We start from the raw sequence: 7,615 nt of genomic DNA on the forward strand, positions 1-7,615 counted from the left end.
TGTGGAATAGTTTCACAACTCACGCCGCCTGGAACACCTCAGCGTAACGGTGTGTCCGAACGTCGTAATCGCACTCTATTGGATATGGTGCGGTCTATGATGTCTCTTACTGATTTACCGCTATCTTTTTGGGGCTATGCTTTAGAGACTACCGCATTCACTTTAAATAGGGCTCCGTCGAAATCCGTTGAGACGACACCGTATGAATTATGGTTTGGGAAGAAACCTAAGCTGTCGTTTCTAAAAGTTTGGGGATGCGATGCTTATGTCAAGAAACTTCAACCTGAAAAGCTCGAACCCAAGTCGGAAAAATGCGTCTTCATAGGATACCCAAAAGAAACTATTGGGTACACCTTCTACCTCAGATCCGAAGGCAAGATCTTTGTTGCCAAGAATGGGTCCTTTCTAGAGAAAGAGTTTCTCTCGAAAGAAGTAAGTGGGAGGAAAGTAGAGCTTGATGAAGTCTTACCTCTTGAACCGGAAAATGGCGCAACTCAAGAAAATGTTCCTGAGGTGCCTGCACCGACTAGAGAGGAAGTTAATGATAATGATCAAGATACTTCTGATCAAGCTCCTACTGAGATTCGAAGGTCCACAAGGACACGTTCCGCACCAGAGTGGTACGACAACCCTGTCTTGGAAATCATGTTGTTAGACAACGGTGAACCTTCGAACTATGAAGAAGCGATGGCGGGCCCGGATTCCGACAAATGGCTAGAAGCCATGAAATCCGAGATAGGATCCATGTATGAAAACGAAGTATGGACTTTGACTGACTTGCCCGTTGAACGGCGAGCCATAGAAAATAAATGGATCTTTAAGAAGAAGACAGACGCGGATGGTAATGTGACCATCTATAAAGCTCGGCTTGTCGCTAAGGGTTATCGACAAGTTGAAGGAATTGACTACGATGAGACTTTCTCACCGGTAGCGAAGCTAAAGTCTGTCCGAATCATGTTAGCAATTGCCGCATTCTACGATTATGAGATATGGCAAATGGACGTCAAAACGGCATTCCTTAATGGTTTCCTTAAGGAAGAATTGTATATGATGCAGCCGGAAGGTTTTGTCGATCCTAAGAATGCTGACAAGGTGTGCAAGCTCCGACGCTCGATTTATGGGCTGGTGCAAGCATCTCGGAGTTGGAACATTCGCTTTGATGAGATGATCAAAGCGTTTGGGTTTACGCAGACTTGTGGAGAAGCCTGCGTTTACAAGAAAGTGAGTGGGAGCTCTGTAGCATTTCTCATACTATATGTAGATGACATACTTTTGATGGGAAATGATATAGAACTCTTGGACAGCATCAAGGCCTACTTGAATAAGAGTTTTTCAATGAAGGACCTTGGAGAAGCTGCTTATATATTAGGCATCAAAATCTATAGAGATAGATCGAGACGCCTCATAGGTCTTTCACAAAGCACATACCTTGATAAGATATTGAAGAAGTTCAATATGGATCAATCCAAGAAGGGGTTCTTGCCTGTGTTACAAGGTATGAAATTGAGCTTAGCTCAATGCCCGACCACGGCAGAAGATATAGAAGAGATGAGCGTCATCCCCTATGCATCAGCCATAGGTTCTATTATGTATGCCATGCTGTGTACCAGACCTGATGTAAACCTTGCCGTAAGTTTGGTAGGAAGGTACCAAAGTAATCCCGGCAAGGAACACTGGACACCGGTCAAGAATATCCTAAAGTACCTGAAAAGGACTAAGGAAATGTTTCTCGTTTATGGAGGTGACGAAGAGCTCGTCGTAAAGGGTTACGTCGACGCTAGCTTCGACACAGATCTGGATGACTCTAAGTCACAAACCGGATACGTGTTTGTTTTGAATGGTGGGGCAGTAAGCTGGTGCAGTTGCAAGCAGAGCGTCGTGGCGGGATCTACATGTGAAGCGGAGTACATGGCAGCCTCGGAGGCAGCACATGAAGCAATATGGGTGAAGGAGTTCATCACCGACCTAGGAGTCATGCCCAATGCGTCGGGGCCAATCAAACTCTTTTGTGACAACACTGGAGCTATTGCACTTGCCAAGGAGCCCAGGTTTCACAAGAAGACAAGGCACATCAAGCGTCGCTTCAACTCCATTCGTGAAAATGTTCAAGATGGAGACATAGAGATTTGTAAAGTACATACGGACCTGAATGTAGCGGATCCGTTGACTAAACCTCTCCCTAGAGCAAAACATGATCAACACCAGAATTCCATGGGTGTTCGATTCAACACAATGTAACTAGATTATTGACTCTAGTGCAAGTGGGAGACTGTTGGAAATATGCCCTAGAGGCAATAATAAAAGCATTATTATTATATTTCCTTGTTCATGATAATTGTCTTTATTCATGCTATAATTGTGTTATCCGGAAATCGTAATACATGTGTGAATAACAGACACCAACATGTCCCTAGTGAGCCTCTAGTTGACTAGCTCGTTGATCAACAGATAGTCATGGTTTCCTGACTATGGACATTGGATGTCATTGATAACGAGATCACATCATTAGGAGAATGATGTGATGGACAAGACCCAATCCTAAACATAGCACAAGATCGTATAGTTCGTTTGCTAGAGTTTTCCAATGTCAAAGTATCTTTTCCTTAGACCATGAGATCGTGTAACTCCCGCATACCGTAGGAGTGCTTTGGGTATACCAAACGTCACAACGTAACTGGGTGACTATAAAGGTAGACTACGGGTATCTCCGAAAGTGTCTGTTGGGTTGACATGGATCAAGACTGGGATTTGTCACTCCGTATGACGGAGAGGTATCACTGGGCCCACTCGGTAATGCATCATCATAATGAGCTCAAAGTGACCAAGTGTCTGGTCACGGGATCATGCATTACGGTACGAGTAAAGTGACTTGCCGGTAACGAGATTGAACGAGGTATTGGGATACCGACGATCGAATCTCGGGCAAGTAACATATCGATTGACAAAGGGAATTGCATACGGGGTTGATTTAATCCTCGGCATCGTGGTTCATCCGATGAGATCATCGTGGGGCATGTGGGAGCCAACATGGGTATCCAGATCCCGCTGTTGGTTATTGATCGGAGAGTCGTCTCGGTCATGTCTGCTTGTCTCCCGAACCCGTAGGGTCTACACACTTAAGGTTCGGTGACGCTAGGGTTGTGAAGATATGTATATGCAGTAACCCGAATATTGTTCGGGGTCCCGGATGAGATCCCGGACGTCACGAGGAGTTCCGGAATGGTCCGGAGGTAAAGAATTATATATAGGAAGTGCTGTTTCGGCCATCGGGACAAGTTTCGGGGTCACCGGTATTGTACCGGGACCACCGGAAGGGTCCCGGGGGTCCACCGGGTGGGGCCACCTATCCCGGGGGGCCCCATGGGCTGAAGTGGGAGGGAACCCAGCCCATAGTGGGCTGGGGCGCCACCCCCCAAGGGCCCATGCGGCTAGGGTTGGGGGAAACCCTAAAGGGGGGTGCCCCCTTGCTTGGGGGGCAAGCCCCCCACCCTAGGCCGCCGCCCCCCCCCCCTAGTAGATCCATCTACTAGGGCCGGCGCCCCCCCCATGGCACCCCTATATATAGTGGGGGAGAGGAGGGACTTCATACCCCAGCCCCTGGCGCCTCCCTCTCTCCCCGTTACGTCTCTCTTCCTCGTAGTATAGGCAAAGCCCTGCTACTGTGACGCCCTGCATCCACCACCACGCCGTCGTGCTGCTGGATCTTCGTCAAACTCTCCTTCCCCCTTGCTGGATCAAGAAGGAGGAGATGTCCCCCATCCCGTACGTGTGTTGAACGCGGAGGTGCCGTCTGTTCGGCGCTTGGTCATCGGTGATTTGGATCACGTCGTGTACGACTACATCATCACCGTTCTTTGAATGCTTCCGCACGCGATCTACAAAGGTATGTAGATGCATATGATGACTCGTTGTTAGATGAACTCCTAGATGATCTTGGTGAAACGAGTAGGAAATTTTTTGTTTTCTGCAACGTTCCCCAACATACTAAGTGGTATCCATCATACCTCTTTCCTTATGCATGTTTCATCATTAATGATCCTTGTCTTTGCAAATGCTCAATGCTAAACTACTCCCTGTTACATGTGAACAGGATGGTTAGACCCGCTGGTCGTGGCCATGGTGCCAACGATCCACCACCGCCCGAATTCTTTGCTGGAATGATGCAACAATTTGAGCTGAACCGCCAGTTCATGGAAGGAACGATGGCTCAGTTTCCTCGTCCGAACATGAATCAGCAGCCAACCCCAGTAACTCTGCAGGACTTCATGCGTCTCAACCCAACTATTTACCGCAGCTCAACTCAACCCCTTGATGCTGATGGCTGGCTCCGCGACATCACATATGAAATGGAGTCTGCTAGTGTGGCCCCTGCTAGCTACGTCACCTTTGCATCTTTCTTTCTGAAGGGTCTCGCTGCTCAATGGTGGGACAGCCACAGGCATACCCTGCCTACTGGAACGGTCATCACTTGGCTGGATTTCCATGCTGCCTTCCGTGCCCACTTCATTCCTCAGGGAATCATGGACAGGAAGAAGCGAGATTTCCACAACCTCACCCAAGGCAATAATACTGTAGATGCTTATCAGCGGGAATTTCTGGACTTGTCTCGCTATGCTGAAGAAGACATTGCAACTGATGCTCGCAGGCAAGAAAAGTTCCGTGATGGACTTCACCCTGATATTAAGCTAGCACTGCTCGCTCATGACTTTGTCGACTTCGCCACATTGGTGAACAAGGCTATTCAGGTTGAGACTGGTCTTCAGGAACACCAGAGATCCCTCAGGCGCAGCCGTAACGCTGGCTCATCTTTGGGCCCGTCAGCGCAAAAGCGACGGATATGGATTCCCCACAACATGTATCGTCCAGCTGCACCTGCACCAAGATAGACCTATGCCACACCTCGTCTGCCTCCTCCACCGCAGAGGCAGCCCCTTCGGGCTGTACCACCCCAAGCTTCTGCTCCCAATCCCAATGATGGTCTGTGCTTCAAGTGTGGCCTTCCAGGTCACCGTTCCAGGAAATGGCCTCAAAATCAGAATCAGCTGGCTCTGCCTTCAACTATCCATAACAATCAGCCCCATAACAACTATGCCAGACCTTATGGTCGTGGTCAGGCTAATCATATTGATCTGAATGAAGCTCAAGGCCAGCCTGCCACGATGATGGGTACTCTTCTTGTTAATTCAGTACCAGCATCTGTTTTTTTTTGATTTAGGAGCATCGCATTCCTTCATATCAGAAGAGTTTGCATTCATGCATGGCATTAAATACGAAGAGATGCACACTCCACTAGTGGTAAAAACCCCTGCGGGCCAATGCCAAACCTCCATGGTTAGCCACAACGTTTCAGTTGAAATTGAAGGGTTGGAATTTTTTGCATCCCCCATTATTTTGAAGTCTTCCAATATTGACCTCATTCTGGGAATGGATTGGTTAAAAGCACATACGGCTTCTATCATTTGCGCCACTAAAACCATCCACCTTCTGCACCCTTCAGATGAGATAGTAAGCTACCATGCTCAGATTGTTCAAAACGCTGAAGCACGACTTTATGCTTTGAATGCGTTGAACACAACACCTCTTGAGGGAATTGAAAGGATTCCAGTTGTTTGCGACTTCCTAGATGTCTTTCCAGAAGAACTTCCAGGAATACCTCCTACCCGGGCTGTCGAGTTCGTCATCGATTTGAAACCATGCACCGTTCCTATTGCCAAACGACCCTACAAGATGCCGCCTCATGAACTCCTTGGACTTAAGGAGGAAATTGACAAATCTCTTCGCAGTGGTTTCATTCGTCCAAGTTCCTCAGCTTGCGGAGCACCTTCTCTCTTTGTAAAGAAGAAGGATGGAACGAATCGTTTGGTCGAAGACTGCCGTCCTATCAACCAAGCTACAATTCAGAACAAATATCCCCTTCCTTGGATCAATGATCTGTATGATCAACTGGCTGGTTCATCAATATTCTCTAAACTCGACTTGAGGTTGGGTTACCACCAGATCCGTGTTCGTGAAGAGGATATTCCAAAGACCGCATTCGTCACTCGTTATGGTTCTTACGAGTACATCGTCATGTGTTTTGGCTTGACCAATGCTCCAGCCACATTCTCTCGTCTGATGAACTACATATTCATGGATTACCTCGACAAGTTCATCGTAGTCTATCTGGATGATATTCTGGTATATTCAAGAACAAAGAACATGCTGAACATCTTCGACTTGTTCTAGAGAAGCTTCGAGAACATCAACTTTATGCCAAGTATTCCAAGTGCAAATTTTGGTTACCCGAAGTCACCTACCTTGGTCATGTCATCTCCAAGGATGGTATTGCCGTCAACCCAGAGCGCGTTCAGGCTATTCTTGATTGGACCCCTCTGAAGACTGTCAAGCAAGTCAGAAGCTTTCTCGGACTTGCCAGCTATTGTCGCCGCTTTGTCGAGAACTTCTCCAAGATCGCAAAGCCACTGACCAATATGCTCCACAAAGGCGTTAAGTTTGAGTGGACAGATAAATGTCAGGAAAGTTTCCAGGCACTCAAAGACAAGCTGACATCTGCCCCAGTGCTTGCTCCCCCTGATTCTCACAAGGACTTCGTCATCTATTGCGACGCTTCACATCAAGGATTAGGCTGTGTCCTAATGCAAGAGAGCGGAGTGATTGCTTATGCCTCTCGTCAAGTGCGTTCCCATGAAGAGAACTACCCAGTTCATGACCTTGAGCTTGCTGCAGTTATCTATGCATTGGAGCTATGGCGACAGTACCTTCTCGGTAATCGTTGCGAGATCTTCACTGATCATCAGAGTCTGAAGTATTTGTTTACTCAGCCAGATCTGAACCTCCGTCAGCAGCGATGGATGGAAGCTATTGCTGACTACAATTACGGTATATCTTATACACCTGGCAAGGCTAATGTAATGGCCGATGCCCTGAGCCGTAAGTCTTATTGCAACAATCACATGGTCTTCAAAGCTCAACCCCACCTTTATGAAGAGCTATGCAAGATGAACCTTCAACTAGTTCCACAGGGTTATCTGAATAACCTTGTCTTGGAACCAACTCTTCTGAACGCAATCAAGTCTGCTCAAGCCAAAGATGCTCATGTTGATTTGATGAAAAGGGATCTCGCCTTAGAGAAATCTAGAGATTTCTCACTTGGTGAAGATGGAACCTTATACTTCAGAGATCGCATTGTAGTGCCCCGGTTCGAGCTTATGACAGAGAAGGTGATGAAAGAAGCGCATGATACCCCTCTCTCTATTCATCCGGGAAGTACCAAGATGTATCTAGACATCCATCAGAAGTACTGGTGGTCTAATATGAAGCAAGACATTGCTCGATATATTGAAGAATGTGACGTTTGTCGTCGCGTCAAAGCAGAACATCAGAAACCGGCCGGACTTCTACAACCGCTTCCGATTCCTGAATGGAAGTGGGATAAGATCCAAATGGACTTCGTCACTGGCCTTCCCAAGTCTCAGAAAGGTAAATATGCTATCTTTGTCGTCATCGACCAATTCTCGAAGGTTGCTCACTTTCTGCCAGTCAAGGAGACTATCACTGCTAGTCAATTAGCAAACTTGTATATCTCCCGAATTGTGTCACTCCATGGCATCCCGAA

The sequence above is a fragment of the Triticum urartu genome, chromosome 4A, assembly GCF_056163025.1.
Source record: "Triticum urartu cultivar PI428250 chromosome 4A, HENAU_Tu73, whole genome shotgun sequence".
In the NCBI taxonomy this organism is placed as follows: Eukaryota; Viridiplantae; Streptophyta; class Magnoliopsida; order Poales; family Poaceae; genus Triticum; species Triticum urartu.